Genomic DNA, 17,429 nt, shown 5'->3' with positions numbered 1-17,429 from the left:
CCTGACTAAACAGGGTTTACACACAATTTCAAACCCTGTGTCATCAAGGTAACCAGCACCACTCCCAACCCCACTGAGGGACGAGGGTGTCAAGAAAATGGATGGATGGATGGATGGATGGATGGATGGATGGATGGATGGATGGATGGATGGATGGATGGATGGATGGATGGATGGATGTCATCAAGGTAAGGCACATGCAGGTTGACTGAATGCAGTAGCACAAATTAAGACTTCCACATAGTTCATGTGAACTATGTGGAAGTCTTGCATCTAGATTGTGTCATATCTGCAGAAAGGCCTCTGCCTGCTCTTCTCCACACCAGACCTGGATCAAACTATTTTGATGGAGCTCTGTGCAAATTTTTGTGTGATAAAATTTTTTTTCCATGTTTTTTTTTTTTTTTTTGACGAAAATGGACTTGAACAGCGATGCTGATATTTTGCTCGAACTAGTCTGCTTCCACTATCCATTTCTTGTATCCACAGAAGTCATTATTTTATTAATTTTTTTTTTTTTTTTTTTTTTGAGGAATGTGAGAAATTATGCACGCTCGTATGGTTCTTCAGTTAGTAGCTACAAAAACAAATGACTGAAAACTCCTGGATGGAAATTGCAACACCGTTATGCACGGAGGAGGACGTTTGCAGAAAGCCGCGGGTTTATCTCTGTGACTGTTTCGTAAAAGCAAAACATACAGAACGCAGGTAGAGACTGAACGTTCTGTACCCGCGTGACCTGTTCGGCTTTGAATGCACGTGGGAGTCACTGCGGACTGCCTCGCTAAAATCAAGTCTCTTTGTCGTCGTCGCATGACAAAAATCGCATTGTTTTGTTTTTAACCTCTTAGCGTCCACTCCTTCTTGCCGAACATTTTGCCTTCTCTTCTGTATGCAAAACTACTCAGCCATTGGTCAGAATTTTTTGTGGAATTTTTTTTTTAAGTGGAGAAGCCCACAGACAGCAATGCTTCATCCATTTGTCACATTGGTTGGACCACAACACTGAACTCCCCCTGCGATGCAGCAGGCAGACATCTCACTGACAAGCTGGGAAAGAAATTTGATTTTCCAGCTTGTCAATCATTACTTCCTCCTCTGAACTTGTGAACTCATAATAGTTGTTCCTCTCTGCTATGCTCACTGTGTTTACTACACTGTTAAATCGCACATATGTATTCCAAAACACCGTGGTGTAAACTGCAGGGGGTTTTCTGACACCCTCTGTCAGGAAAGAACCATTCCTGGCAAAGGGTGTCTTGCGGAGCTTGAAGGTTGTGTCCGAAAACACCAACATGCAAAATTAAAATTAGTTGAAAATGCTTATGAAAATTACTTAGGTAGCACTGAATAAGATATTTGTAACAATTGATAAACATATGTATTCCTTTTGGAGTTATTACTAGATAGAGTATGCAACTTCACTGGAATGCACCACGGAGTAAAAACTGACATAAAAATCTGTTTATGGTACATTTAGTGAAGAAATTAGTCTCCACAAAAACCTTGACTCAACTCAGCACAGTCAGTGACTGATGGCCTTCGTACATTTCAAATAAAGTTCTTTGAGGCTAGAGGTCGTTGTTCCATTGGAGAAGAATTTTGAACTGACTGTTCTGAATGCTGGGGTGTCGTTTGTGTGTGTGTGTGTGTGTGTTTTAACACATTTCTGGAGTCAGAATAAGTCAGGTATTCCGACTTATTTTTTATACTTGAATCAATAAAAATGAAAAATGCTTACATCTAAAAGAAAGCTGCATCACACATGAAGCCAGAACCTTCATTTCATTCAAACTTTGTTATTATTATTATTGTTACTTATGTTGTGTATTGTGTTGGCCTCGACTTTGGAAAGCTTTGAAATACTTTTAATTACTCGACCAACAGATTTATTTTCTCCGCTGGTTTCTAGCCTAATTATAGTTTGAAGAAACAGCTTCTTTCTCTCTCTCGCTGGAATTAGCAGCAGACACAGATGGGAGACGTGAGCCGGAGGAGCGCCTGTTACACTGAGACTGTAGGAATTTCTGAACTGCACGCTCGTCAATCCACCAGGCAAGTGTCAGCGGACTGAACAACAAGACGGAAGAGCTGCGGTTTCTGAGCTGAGCAAACACTGACTTTTCTCTCCAGATCTGGCTTGGTGAACACATAGTGAACACTTTGCTCCATCTGCTGGGATCTCATATTCTCAGGGAACACTGCGAGAAGCAGAGTGGACCAAAGAGGAATCTGCTTCTACATTAACATAGGTGGGTACACAGCTGTTGTTACGTCAAATAGAATATGCAGTTCTTACTCAGAGCCCGTTTAATATTTGTAGACCACTACTTCAATTCTAGAGCTTCACTTTCCTAATCTGATTTGTGTCCCCAAGTCCAAGACACGGCTGACCGGAACGCCGCTCTGGTGTACTGAAACTACTGAGTCACAACAGCACATTTATAAAATGTACTAGTTCTCTCAGAAAGAAGGATGAAGAAAACATGGAAAGGTTACACTCCAAAAATTAAAGATTAGTAAATAGAAAGAGGGCAGGGACAGCAGAGCAGGCCAAATAAAAAAAGGGCTTTTGACAAACGGGGGGGAAACAAAAAACAAAAAAACATCCAAATCCAATAAAATCTTTAAAAGTTGTGAGAAAAGGAAATTAAAGTGACAAAAGAAGAGAGAAAGAAGAACAAACAAATCACAGCAGAAGACAATCAACTGATTGAGAGCAGACAGGAAAGCAAAATGCTGGCAGGAAAAACAAAATGAAAACCAAAGGAACAAATGTGTTTTTTTTTCTTGATAAGTAGTGATAACCAAGAAAACAAAACAAAACAAAACAAAAAAAAAAAAAAACAATTTCTCCTGAATGAGATTACATTCTTCTGGGTTTTTTCTGAATTTGAGAAGTTCTGACAAACAAGCAACTCATGGCAATTGGCAAAACACTGATAAAATGACAAGCACAGTTTCAAACGCTGTTTTGAGGCTCCAATTTAAATTGATTTCTTTGTGTTTTGAGACAAGTTTAAGGCTAGACCTAAAAATGAACATCTAGAAATTATGACATTGGTTTAACTGTGCATTGTTTTTCTTAAAATCTTACACCTTCTTTTAATTCATAGGGTTTTCTTTGCATCCTTTCAACACATTTAAAAGCAATCTGGCTCTTGGCAGGTTGTGGAATCATTAAAATCTAACAACCAGCATGAAGTTAGACCCAAAGCGGATTCCATTTTACATAAAATCTACAGATGTCATAACACAATGCTGAGTAGGAAAGACATCAGTAACAACGTTATAGCCTCGACCTGGTACACAACAGCTACACACATAAAAACTGTTTTATAATTCCAGTTTGTGGGGAGGGGCTGCACACCAGCTGTGAAGCAAAATCCCTCCTCCCCCCCAAAAAAAACATGAGATGCTGACAAACGTAACTAATAAGTCATTTTTGCTGAAGGCAGTCTTACGAGCTATATAATTACAAAGTGTATTCATGACTTTGTTTTGATTGCATTTAATAAATAAAAACAGTGTAGACTCTGTCGCGCTAATTTGTCGAAGCTCATGAGTAAAAGATCATTTTTATTAAGTATGTTGTGAAACTGAAAGAAGGCACACTTTCCTTTCCCAGCGACTTACCTGCGCAGTTGTGATCGCGTGATATTTTACATAATTTTTACGAGAACAAAAGCAATTGACCTCAATTACACGAAGGCTCATCCATTCGGATCTTCTCTAACGAAAAAAAGCAACATTTCTTTTTTTTTTTGTACTGCTCTGCAGATACTTTAATTAAAACAATATGCCTCAGTGTATTCATTTACAAAACCTAATTTATTTTTTATGCTCTGATGCCTGTGTGAAAATTAATTCATGCCCTCTTGCAAACAAACATTTTGCAATGTCAGTGTCATAAAACACAGATGCTTTTATTTCTGACTTCAGTGGACTGTGTTCTCCTCTTTTTTTTTTTTGGACTATTCTAAATTTTCTCTGGTTTAACTCCATTGATTAATATTGTTTTGGAGTCGGATGTTGCTGTTAATGATGTATGTTTATGTATTGGTTTTAGGCAACGCAGGCTGCTCTTTGTACCAATCTTAGGTCCCTGTCCAAAGCTCTGCTGAGGTTTTTCCTCCCACTCTTTGCCCTCCGCAGAGCGGGTCCGACCTGTCATCGCCTATCCGGAAAACTCTGCCATAATTGCACAAATCAGAACCCGCTGTTTCTGGCAAGTTAACAGTGAAACACTTGGCGTATCACATCATTCTGTCAGTCCACATCTCAGCCTGTCCCGTTTCACTCCAGCTTCCCACTCCTTATTCCCTCCACCCTTCCCTCCCTGTGTCATTATCACTGCCTCTGCTATAACACTGCAGGGTCTGTGGCGCTCCTTTAATATCCAAGTATAGTTTTGGAGGCGGATGGGGTGGCGGGGATAGTCACAAAGCTGTACAGAAATAAAAAGAAAAAAAAAAGAATTCATTATTTAGACCCCTCTGCTGCCTGCTTCCAGCTTACCGGCTTGCTCATTCCATTTCTGAGGCTTTGGAGCAGAGACCCCGTCTGTCCTGCACATCCACTGTGACCCCATTACACTGCCACAAATATACAACCCTCTGATGAGAGCTGCTTCTCTTGCTCTCCCATTCCAAACAGAGATGAAAAAAAAAATAAAACTCATGTTGCAATTTACCACACACCCACACAATGATTCATACACATACAGAACAAAGCCACCTGGTTACCTATCTATTCTTTGTCTGAGACCTCATTGCTCATGTTGCCCCCCCCCCCAACACACACACACACTCTGTTTGAAAACTCTACACTAAAGTGGAGACAGAAAGGGGGTAGAAAGTGCAAAGAATGAGATCTTTACTCCATATGGATGCATTTACAGTTCAGGCTGATTACACTCGTAGGTCACCAAACTGCATATAAAACCAAAGCAAAGGACAAAGTTAGATTGGTGATATGTCATGTACTTTCCACAAAGACTGGGAGCTCAACGTGTGGGGACAGCAGCCTACAGTTTTATCTTCTCTACTGACAGCAGGAGCTAAATCGATAAAGAACTCCACCTAGGACAGCCCTTTTCTCTGTTTTCTCTTCCGAAACGAACAAACGAAAATGACAAAAACCTGCCAGGAAAAACACAAAAAAAAAAACAAAAACACATCTCAGTACAGTGCATACATTCCCAATATTGTTTTGCACCCACTAACAAGCTTATCGGATCATTTTTGCTTGAATATTTTAACACTTGTTGTATCGGATAATAGTGAAGTTCTTGAAAAACTGTGGTTTCCTGACACAGACTCAACATAATCCGCACATTTTGAAAAGGGTTTAGGTTACAAAAGTCTAAAAGTTTTCTGCTTTATTCATTCCAAAAACTGGCTTTGGTGTATCTCTGACATTGTCATGCTGCTGAAACATTCAACTATACCCCAGTATCACTTGTTTAGCGGTTAACATAAGGCAGAGATTTTGCTTTGCCAATTTTATGTAATATTTTGTGAAGTAAAAGCAGTGAAATAAAACCTCAGCATAATCATGTCACTAAATGCTTTAGCTGTGTTTTTAGGCTTTAAAAGCTTTTTGGAAACATTTGGTGTGTCAACATTCACCCACAGATTTAATTGATAAAATGAGTGCATATAACCTTCTGATTTTTTTATTTTTTTGTCTGATGATGAAATGTCAAGTAGTTGTGCAAGTTAGTACCAGATTGCTTAATTGCTGTTGAATTTGAGTATGGCAGCTTGTGTTTACTTTGTGGACTTTTTTTTTTTACTGGGGCAGTGAGTCTAAAAAAGAAATAAAGTAAGGTCCTGAAAGAGGCACAATGCCCTGATGAACTCAAGCTGTGGGAGCTGGAATTTGATAAATGAGCAAGCTGGCGTTCTGGATAGGGTTCAGTGAAGCAAAGCCAGCACAGGTAAGATTTTCTTAACCCTTAACTCCAATTTTTTTTTTATATTCCTTTATACCTTGTTTGAAAAAGAAGATTTTTGGGAATTACACAGCTAAAAGATGCCTCTTGGACAATCATTTGAGAAGAGCTTTACTGCCCTGTGTCCCAGGGGCATAAACATGTTATTCAGCCGGTGTCCGTTCTTTTTTCCACTGGTTTGCTGTGCGATCTGCTTCGGTTTTGTTATTTAGGCCGGCAAATAAGATGGTGTCTGTGACTGCAATGAAGGAGAGGGGATAGGTGATAAATGTACTCAAGTTGTTTGGGAGCCTACACAGTAAAGGTTTTTGGGTCTTCACCAGGAAACATACACAGCTAGTGCTCAAATCTGATGTTTGCAAAGTGGGAATATTAAGAGCTTTCAGAACTTTTGTAAGGTTGTTTTGGTGTCTCACTGACCCCAGAAGCGAGAACGTTTTCAGAAAATTCAGTGTGGGTCCTCTGAAGATTAATCTTTGAAAAGAGCCATTTGTATTTCAGAAAACCAGATGAGCGTATTTCTAAAACATATGTCAGACTAACATGAGATTAACCGTTATTCCCATGATGAAGATTCTAGCTTAGCAGTTTAAGAGTATCACCTTTATATGTTGTCTAAATATGTTTGAGCACAAAACAATGTTGCATTTAAAACGTTGTTCATGCTCATAGGCTTTATAGTCAAAGGAAAGTTTGCAGAACCTAATCAGTGTTTTAGAAGTCAACATTTAAAATTATTAATTTATAATACAAAGAAACATCTAACACTAACAGTACGACAAGAGTTCAATGCAATCTGTACAGTACATTCGTGCTGCTTATTTTATATGTGAATTTCACTTGATATCATCTGAATTGTCCACACTATTTTTAAATCCTTCTGCCTTTGACCAGGATCTGCTGGTTGTGGTATGTTTAAAACAAAAAAAAAATTTAAAAAAATAAAGTTGGAAGAGCTTTTTAACTCAACCCCAGAACTCTGGAACACTTTCCTACTCACTTTGAGAACTGAAGACTTTTTTTTCACAGCTTTTTCACTCTGTGCACCTTGTTACTCACATACTTAAATATTGGCCTTATCCCTTCGATGAGTTGCTTTAATCAGTTTTTTTTTTCATTATTATCAGGAAACCTTCGAAATGTTCTCAAATGCAACTCTGTCTTACAGAATATAAGAGGACAGATGGCTAAAACCGAGAAAACCGGAAATGATCATCGCTCTAGAGGATCACTAGCAGTACTCTCCTGATTTGTTCAGATAAAATCAGAAGTTAAAAGCAAGAAAAATCGACTATGCACTTAGCGTTACTGATGAAAATTACAAAAAAGATAAAATTGAAGAATTAAAAGCATACGCTGCAGTTTTGTTCCAGGTGCCACTAAGAAAATTAGAATACCCATTGTAGCAAACTTAATTTCTAAGTGGAAATTAAGTTTTTTGTAATAGTATACTACTGCCACATGAGCATGAATGATTCAAAAGCAAGTGAAATGCAATATGCTTATGTGTCATAAAACACTGTTGGGTTTAGTTGTGAAGTTCAGCCACCACAGGCATTTCTAGTGTCATGGAAGCCACCCAGGAAGTTGCATATCTCCCACTCTGGACTCTTGGATACATAAGAGCTCACTAGTAGTTAGTGAGCAGAGACTTTTCCTGCATTTTGATGCCAACACCTTTGATCTCTCCTCATTTGGTGTGTTCCAGCCAGTGCAGATGGTATGTGTAAAACCAAACGACACTGTTTGCTTCCCGTGGCTTAATCTGTTGAGCTGTCAAAATGAAGGAGTGCAGAGAAAATTGAAGCCACACAAATAATCACATCAGCGCATCTTACTGTTGCCACACACACATTTAGAAACTACTCTTGTACAAGTGTGCTGGTAAGCAGGCACTGAGGAATGGCAAGAGGAAGCAGTCCCTATTTCTACTCCCTTACTCATTTCTAAGTTGTGCAGCAGGAATACTAAGAAGGATATTGGCAAGAAACATGCAGTACGTTGGTTTTAACAAAGCAACCATAAAGCACTATGGTAGAGTAAAACTTTAAAAACAATACACAATTCATACCAGAAACACAGGCGTACTTGCTTGTTAAAGTAAGCAAACACACAAAAACAAAAAACTAACCTACTATAACGCTAAGTTGGTAATAAACAACTTACAGCTTCTTCTATGTATTGCCAAAGGGTCGAGTCAACACTTGTAGTTATTTTGATGAGTGTTTTTTCCTCTTTGTTTAGTTTTGTCAATGTTTTTTTTTTCTTTTTTTTTCTGAAAATCACTCAACTAATGTGATTCACAGATGGATCCTTACACAGGCTGGATAGTCTAACGCACTGTTGTCTCGTGTTTTGTTTTGTTTTGTTTTGTTTTTTTCAGCTTTTAAAGCCAGTGCACATTATTGAATTTTTTTCCAGGCAGACCAGTAAGTTTCGCAACAGAAAATACTTGAAAAAGGAAACCACGTACAGCAGAGCACAGCGGCTCTCATTCATGTTCTTTGATTTAATTTGACAACTGGAAAAATGTATTAAAAAATAATGGAAATAAAACAAAAGCGCAAAGGCCTACAACACACCCCACAAATGCAAACACACAGACTTTGACAGAACTGTGAAATCTGGAGTTAAAATAAACTGCTACAGGGTCTCAAAAACTATCCCCACTCCTTGAACCTTTCACAACTGGGAGTAGCTTGTAAGAAGGCAGAGTGCAATTCAAATTTATATTTGTAATTTTATTTTGTTGCAGTTCACTTCTTGTGGAGGAGAGCAGAGTGTCATTTCTGACACAATTTGTTTGAAATGTGAACAACAAATAATGTTCTGTGATTTTACTTCTGGGTTACACAATAATTTTGTTTTCTGTGATTTTTGTTCTGTTAAAAATGATCTTTGGTTAGCTTCTCTTTCTCTTACTTTGATTTCTATTATTACGCATTTTCGTCTATGATTTCTGGTTTTCCCTCACAGTCGGTCCTGGTGTGGTCCAAACCGCCTGGGTCTGGTCAGTTGCTTTCATCCCCCATGATAAAAACTTCAGGTTTTTCTTTGTTCTCTGCTGTTCTTGCATGCCTATTTTAAGCTCCTGTTTGGTTTTGAGAAGTTTTGATACCTGGTTTTAACTTGCTTGGCACACTGTGCACTCATTTTTAATTTTCGAGCAGAAGTTTGTTCATTTGCATGCAGATCGACATCCAACCTGCATTTAACGTCACACCTGTCACACATTCTCCTCCCCTTAACAAAACCCTTTGTGTTCTATGCAGTAATCGCTACTTTTTGCCCTGATATCAATACAAGATGCTGAGAATTTGCACCCACATGTTCCTGAACTCGCATCTTATGTAGAGGTGTTTAAATACAATCTTTAAGCCAGCAGCAGTTTGTGGATGGAGCCAAACAAATACAGATTTTCGCCTGTGGATTGTAAACACAAACCATCAACTTAATAAGAGCACTTTCTACTTACAGTTGTATCATTTTATTAAGGAACATTTTTTTTTTTAATTGGCAGAAAAAACTGATCAAGTTGCTGTACAATAAAACCAAATGTGAGGAAAAATACAGGCAAATACACACATGAGTATAATAAGCTAATATGAAAGGAGATTGCAAGCCATGACTTTTTGATTCGGTCGTCCCAGCTACATGATCTAAAAACACTCACACACTGTCTGGTTTCATCAGGTGGACTGGATTGATGTGAAAAGATGAAATGATTCGTTAAAGTTTGACCTGAAAGGGGTTGCAGACGTAGATTCAGCTTGCACTTTAAAACTCCTTTCAGAAGACATTTTGACTTGAATTATGTATACATGTTAGAATTTTTGTGGTGTTATCATTATTACATTTATAATATTACTTTAGATTATTGATCTTACCTTAGCAGTCTTATCTTACTATGGTTTATTGTGATTTTCATTTAAAAGTGTAAAACTCTTTACTGTCTGTGTTAAAACTTTTGACTGCTGTGTTGAAAACTTTTGGCACCAAGTGTCTCTGCTGCAAGATAACTGATTGTTCCCTCCACCATTGAGAGAAATCACTCTCAAGGGAAAGGGCTAGATGACCTGTGTGTAGAACTTGTAGTCAAAATTTGCCTTCTGTGTATCTCTTCCCTTTCTGAAAATAAAAGATCCGCTCTAACTGAAGGAGGGCAGAACGCTCAGTGAACAGCTTGGAGAAGCAGTTTTGCTGAGTCTTCTTTTGCAAAAGCTTGATCAGAAAACTGACATACATTGTCTGTGGTTCTTTTATGTAGGTTCAAAAATACCTATCAAAAGACATATGGAAAGGGTTTTTAATTAATCTTACACGCTGAAATCCTCCAAGAAAGGCACTCATCCTACTCTTGAGTCCAAGGCTCATATTAACACTGCTGAGTTGTACACATCGCCCCCTTTGGAGCCACTTCGTCAATTGCGTGTTGTGTGAGCACAGCAGGGCACACACCTCTGCAGGGTGTCCACTATTTGAAAATTGAGGAACCATAAAAAAGGTTTGTATTTCTGAAAGGGGCCATAAGAAGGAATAAAATAGACAACCCATCAGAGATAGAAAACAAACACCAGCGTACGACTTCTTAGTGTGATCTAAATGCAACTATAAGTCTGAGCGTAGCTCAAAACAAAACACGAAAGAAATATTTTAATTTCTTCACTGTCAGCTGTTGTTCGCAGTCGAGAGTGGATTTCAGGACGCCGTCATTAGCTATGATTTTATGCAGAAGGTAAACTCTGTAAATAAACAGGCTAATTTCAGTATCATTTTACATTCAGAACTCATCCTGCACTTCTGCAGTGTTTGTGTGTTTAGAATATCATTCCTTATGTCCCTAGGAGATAAGAATTGGACAATGAATATAGGCATGAAAAGATAGTTTTAAAAAGATGCACATACTAAAAAGAATTATATTATTCTCATCTAAGTATAATGAGGAAACCGGCAGTTCACAAGAAAAAAAAAAGTAATCAGCTTCCTGTTCCTTTAAATACTTTCAGAGCTCAAACTGGAGGTCATGAAAGAGCAGTGAACAATTTGAATATCAGTAAATTAAACTGGCATTTCGGAAGATGGTAATAATCCCAACCTGAGTGAGGTTTGGAAGGTTTAATGTGCAAGCAGCAAAGCACCTTAATTACAAGACCCCAGTGCATCAAATCAGTCTCCCCACAAAATGCCAAGTAAGACTGGTAATTTGTAATAAATCTGGTGGGTTAGATTTGCTGGGTTCTGCAGAACTTTAGTCGTTTTTTTCTTTTCTTTTTCTTTTCTTTTTTTTTTTTTTTTACAGATTCTCTTTTTACTTTTTCTAATGTACATCACATTCATTATTCTTCCTGCTTTTGTTTTGTTCCGTCTGTGCTTTCATTCTTATTTTTCCACATTTTAAACACAAATGAGGTCGGTGTGACTACCAACCATTTTATTAGGTAGACTGTGTAATTGCTTGTAAACACTAAAAGAACTGAAAAGGGGAGGGGAAAGGAGAAAATGACTTCAAGCTAAGCATCAGATTGGGGAAGTTACATTTCCACTGGCTCCAGCACCACAGCTCAATTACACGAAGTTTGAGTGGTACTCCTTTACAATTTAGCGACAGCTCTAGTCCGAGGAATCTCAGAGACCAAAAAGTAGTGTATGATAAAACAACAATGCCGACCTGGAGATCATGTTGAACCGTCTGCTTTGTCTGAGTCGTTTTGTCTGATACTAAAATGAAGAGAGACAGAAAAAGTCGTGGGTGGAGTTTTTTCAGTTAATTTTTGCAGAATAAACGTCACATATGTGAGCAATGCTTTGAAGTACTTTATTTTAGACCCATTTAAAATAGCAAACAAATAAATAAATAAATAAATAAATAAACAAAGGATTTAACTGAGATGTTAAAATTCTGGAAAACTTGCTTGTCCCTGCTAAGAAAAAACAAAACAAAAAAAAATAAAACATCCCTGCGGAATTATGCTGCCATCATGTGTTATTGTGGAACTGATGATCTTGTGCGGTGTTAGTTTTCCTGCACACATATTCCCTTGCTGTGACCCTTATGTGACTTGTGGAAAAATACAAACAGGATTTATGTGACACTTTTTAAAGTTATACCTCATACAATCCTATGATTGCAATTTTTTTTTGCAACAGCATTTTTTTGGGGGTGGGGGTTATGATTCCATAAAATGTGAAAAAGTTAAGCCTGTATTAGTACTTTCACAAGTGACTGTATAGGGAAGAAGGTTTGCCTTTCCTCAGTTGAGTGACAGCACACAATGATTTCATGTTTACAGAACCTGCCTCACTCTGGCTGTACATCCGGCGGGACACCCCACGTGAGCCGCATCGCTTTCATTATGACTTAGTAGCAGGAAAAGATTCCGTAAATCAAATCTAAACTCTCAGGAATCTCCGCCGAGTTTATCTTACGGAAGCGTTCCCTGTTGATTGGATCAATTAAGCAAACATACAGTATATTGCCAGAAAATCAAAGCTAGAACGCACAATAAAATCTTTCAGGGAGGCAGTATATGCCACCTCAACAGCTCCTCTGTTAGACCTTAGAGACATGAATAAAAATTGTCATAAAATCAAATTGCTGGTTAATGAGTTTTGTATTTCAAAACTCGCTGCTATAAAGTGGATTTATTGTATTATTTTATTCATGCTGCAGTAACATCTCTCAGGGAGACCTACACCTTCTTGTATTATTTAGTTTTCCTTAAACACACACACACACACACACGCACACTCGCGCACACACACACAGAAACCTGCAGGTACATTTCTGAAGTTATTTTACTTCTCAAATCTCCTAACCCAGCATGTGGCAGTTAGTTCATGCAGGTCTGAAGCAGCTCTTTCTTCAGGGCTAATACCTGGTGTTTTTAAGCTTTGGTGCAACTGAAATCCCTTTAGAAGAGTGAGTCATTATCATACTGTGTGCCTGTATATGGTATTCACCAGCAATAGAAAGTCTTTCAGCCTTCCAGCATTTTCAGTCCAACATCTTGTTTTCACCTTTCCCAGCCAGAGCTTGACCTTTTCCCAAATCTGAGTAATGATCAGAGTTATGATCTCACCTGCGTCGATGAACTGATAACTTAGCTGCAAGAACAATGGGCAGCTAACAATGAAATCCTATTCGTTGTAGTTGCAATTTTTTATTTTTTATTCATAAGGATTTGGTTCTTGGTCAGCAGGTCATTCACCTTCTTTCTACTGCAGGCCCCCATGTTGATCCCCAGGCACTCTTAAAACCAAATAATCCCTAGATCCATCATTGCTTTACATTCATCCAAGATTGGGTTTCAGCAGAGAGGCTTACAAGTGAATCTTAGTCAAATCTCTTTCCGGTCACACTCTCAGGCTTCGCATGGGGATTCCCACAATGACCTGGAGAAAAAGGTATTCCCTCCAGTGAGTTCTAAGTCTCCTACAGGGTCTCTTTTCATTGCCTGGAAAACCAGGAGAGTCCTTAAGGAGGGCTGACATAGTATCCAATGTCAGCCCTCAAAGGGCTTGCAAGACATGAATGGTTTACTAGCAGGCCTTCGATTAGCCTCTAAAACTTGTAGTACATGTCCTTCTTGAGGACTGGAGTTGTGTAGCCCCATCTCAGCTAATTGGTTTAATTTGGAGAAGCAGCAGCTCTACTCTAGACTCTTCATAGTTGAAGAAGCTAATTTTCTCATCTCTTAAGGAGAGTCCAAGCAGTATATACGGGAAGCTTTCTGACGCTCCTTGAATCCAGGATCGTGTTCTTTTTGTCATGTCCTGTACAGCACACCCATATTTAAATTGGGAAAGAAACTTTAACTTTTTGACTACAGTAACCCCTATTCCTGTCTGATCTGATAAAACGACAACAATAAAGGAGTGTTAAATTCAGGACGTTGCTTTGAAAATGAATCCTAAGGCCTGACAGATGAAGACATATTTCCTTTTGTTAGTTTTTTTCTGCGTACAAAGCATCTCTCCCTTTGTCCACATCAGTTTCGCTCCTCCGTCACACTGGATCCACAGCCATTGTTCCCTTTTTTCCACATCTCCTTAAGAGTTGACCAAGCTCCACAGGTAGAAGGCCCACCTTAATGAGCAGCACTGTCGTCTCTCGGAAAAGGTGAAGGCTGATTTAATGAGCCCTTACCATCGCTTCCACCCATAAAATAGTCTCATGCTGACACATTTTACATGAATACATATTGTTCTCCAGACTGTATGCAAGAGCTCTTTAATTCAGAACATAATTCTGTTAAAAACACTTGCTTGATCAATACCATTCCAGTTACATTACTGTAATGTACTTGAATAATTTTGATTGCAAGAAAAGCTGTGGATTGGTGCATTGTATTCTGTATTCCAGTTTGGACATTGTGAAATGCAACCTGTTCAGCCATTTTTGTAGTTCGATAGCAGTTAATGCTGATGTCACAACGCGAAGGTGCTCATGTAATAATTACTATTCAAACACAGTATGGTTATGTCGTCACGGAGCTGAAAGTGAGCACGGGGTTGCATAACATAAGTAAAAATCATGATGCTACTAGTATCAAAAAAATATTAAAAATACATATTTCATAATTCATTGTTTTGAAATGGCTGAAAAGAACCAAAACAATTTTTTTTTTAATTGCTGTGTTTCTATTAAGCAAATGTATTTTTCGTAATTTAGATTTGCACGATTTTATGGTCAATAAAAACATGGCTAGCTGGCTGGACTGAGCAGGCGAGGAACACGTGGCAAAGTCCTGCTGGAAGAGTGTGTAGTAATATCATGTTAATGTTCTAAACCTATGAGTTCCAAAATGTACCAAAAACCAAATGCAATAATGTATGTTTTAAATGTTACATTTCAGTCTCATCTGAAGCCAGTGTACCTCATGTGAGGTACAAGTGTACCTCATGTCAAACTGCAACTGAGACTTTTTATGGGTTTCTGGAAATAGTTTCTTTCTACCACTTTTCTTTAAAGTCCAAATTTGTGGTGTGTATCAGTAATACTTTTCCTATTAACAGATTCCCCGACAGGACCCGTGATTCTCAGTGGCAACTCTGGGATTTTTGGCTGCATCTCTGATTACAGGTCAAATAGTCTGACCTGTCAGGTCATTGATTGTCTTCATAGGTTTGCAGTTGTGTGGTGTGTTGATGTAGCGTGCCATTTAAGAGATAAACAAAACCTTACAAGAAGAGAAATATCACTCTAATGGATAATAGTCTTAGATGATAGAGTGAATTATGACAAATAATTACAAAAGAAGTTAGACTTTTTTTTTTCTATCTTCAATCTCTTGCTTCTTGTTTATTTCCCAGACCGCAGCTTTTAAATCAGATAATGCAGGCAGCCAGAAGCCAATCCTATTACAGAAAAATATAGAGATTACTCACAGACAAACACAAATTGAGGCAATTACCATTGCAAGAAGCTCACAGAAGGTCACTTAAACTGTTGTTGAAAGATTGGTTTGTGTAGAGAGTAGCCTTGTTAATTACCCGCAGCATTGCATGTTTTGGTTGAATTCATTTTTGAGTGCAAAGAACAAAGGTTTCACGTTGCCTCTAAATATACACAGGATGACACAGAACAGAACAGACACTGGTTTGCTTGCTGTAATTTTGACAAGTTTGTTATTGCATCTCTCTGTCCTCTGCTTGTATTCCCTAAACCCATGAAGCAAAGAGAAGACAGGCACATGAGTTATGCATGGTCTTAACCCTAAAACAAACAACTTTTCAGAAAAAAAAAATGTCTTCAGAATTAGGTCTATGCTATAAGAGGAAATTGGGTCTGGTTTATTTTTCAAAATGAAAACATTATCCGTCACGCTCCACTCGTTATTCCAACTCTTGACTCGCCACCCGGCGGGCGGTGCTGTGTGTCTGAGCGAGATGGTTTTATACTCAGCTGTGACAAAGTTGTACCAAGCTTTATTGCTGCAACCAATAGGGAAAGTCTACTGCTTAGGCACAGTTCAACCGAAGGAGGCCAGCACTGCGGTGGTTTCAGGTAAGAGCTAAACAAATTCACATTAAAAATGACCACATTTGCACAGAAACATAAAAATAGAACCCTAGATAATATTTAGACAGTTTATTAGCAAAAAAAAAGTTGATTTGGGGGTTAGTTACACTTTAATAAGTAACTATCAGCATTTCATCTGTGTTCCTTCACCTTCTATGTGTATCTGTACATGAAAATAGTAACTCAGACTGGGCAATGAAATTATCATAGACCACCAGAAACCAGCACATCCTCCAATCCTAGTCCTTGAGATCTACTGTCCTGCAGGTTTTAGATGCATCCCTGCTCCAACACAGCTGAATAAAATCATTGAATTATATCTTAGGCATGCCATCAAGTTTGGCAAGGACCTGGTAATGAGCCATTGATTGTATTCAGGTATATTAGAGCAGGATTGTGTCTATAGAACATTAGATCTTGAGGACTAGAGTTGAAGATGGTTCAAAAGCTTGGAGTTTGAAGTCGGCTCAAGACTCTAAATGGAGACACACTGCATGCTAAGAAATGTACAGGCATATCCAATTAAATTTATTATGTATTTTATTATTGTAGTTTAAGTGACACACTGAAGGTGGTGTGTCGGAAAAGGTAGGAACTTCTTAAAGAGACAGAGGCTCAATTTTAAGATGTCAAATTCTTTATTAAATATAGCATTTTTATAACTGAAAGTAACACAGTTACTTGTTTGTGCTATAAAATGACACTAAGTGTTTGTAAAGCACACACCACTTCTTTAAAAATATTACTGAAAAGTTAACTTATTTCAGAAATTCAGAAATTAAGAATCCAGAATGACATTTTCTAACCATTATTTCTAATAATTATGACAATTTTCTTCTTAAAGCTAATGAAAACAAAGCATGTTGGATTAGAATATTACACCAAACAAAAATGAACAAAAAAAAAACACTTAAAACATAAATATAGGCTTAATGAAAAATATTTGCTATCTGGTTGTTACTTTCAAAATGTATTTTTCAACAAGCTTCATCGCAACATATATTCCAATTTCTTCCTGTATACGGCCACAAATCTGCAAACAGTACTTCATAAAAATAGATTTTTATAATGATTTTGTTCTACAGAATCACTTCTTGTTTAGTTTCCCTCAATTTCTTCATCCCACTATCTCCTCATTCCCATTTGTAATTTAATCTTAATCAAACTTGAGCTCTTGTATCAATTCAAATCTTCAACAGAAAGGAATCATAAATAGGAAGGTTGTAGAAAACATAAGAATAAACCAGGTAATCATATGATTTGGCATGTAGCAATTACTGTTCATGGTACAGTGAAAACTATAGAGCCATTAGAGGCAATTGTGAGGATGTTTGAATTTAAGCCTGGGGTTAATCTTGTTGCCACAGTGGGCTGCAATGTGAGAGGAAGATGTAGGTGGAAGTATCTCAATGAGAGCAAAGCCAGTGTCATACATAATTCTAAATCAGGGTA

At 38.0% G+C, this 17,429-nt stretch overlaps 1 protein-coding gene across 1 annotated transcript in view; it reads left to right on the top strand.

The window, feature by feature from the left end:
- Positions 1–202: 202 nt before the first annotated feature.
- rpl38 (ribosomal protein L38) overlaps positions 203–17,429 on the top strand; it is a 71,428-nt gene continuing 54,201 nt past the window's right edge. The window contains exon 1 of the mRNA XM_081600956.1: positions 203–212. The gene's annotated coding sequence lies outside the window, so the exon portion shown is untranslated. The remainder of the gene's footprint in view (positions 213–17,429) is intronic.

The sequence above is a fragment of the Poecilia reticulata genome, chromosome 19 (assembly GCF_904066995.2).
Source record: "Poecilia reticulata chromosome 19, P_reticulata-male-v2, whole genome shotgun sequence".
Classification (NCBI taxonomy): Eukaryota; Metazoa; Chordata; class Actinopteri; order Cyprinodontiformes; family Poeciliidae; genus Poecilia; species Poecilia reticulata.
This window is presented reverse-complemented; position numbering and strand designations above follow the sequence as displayed.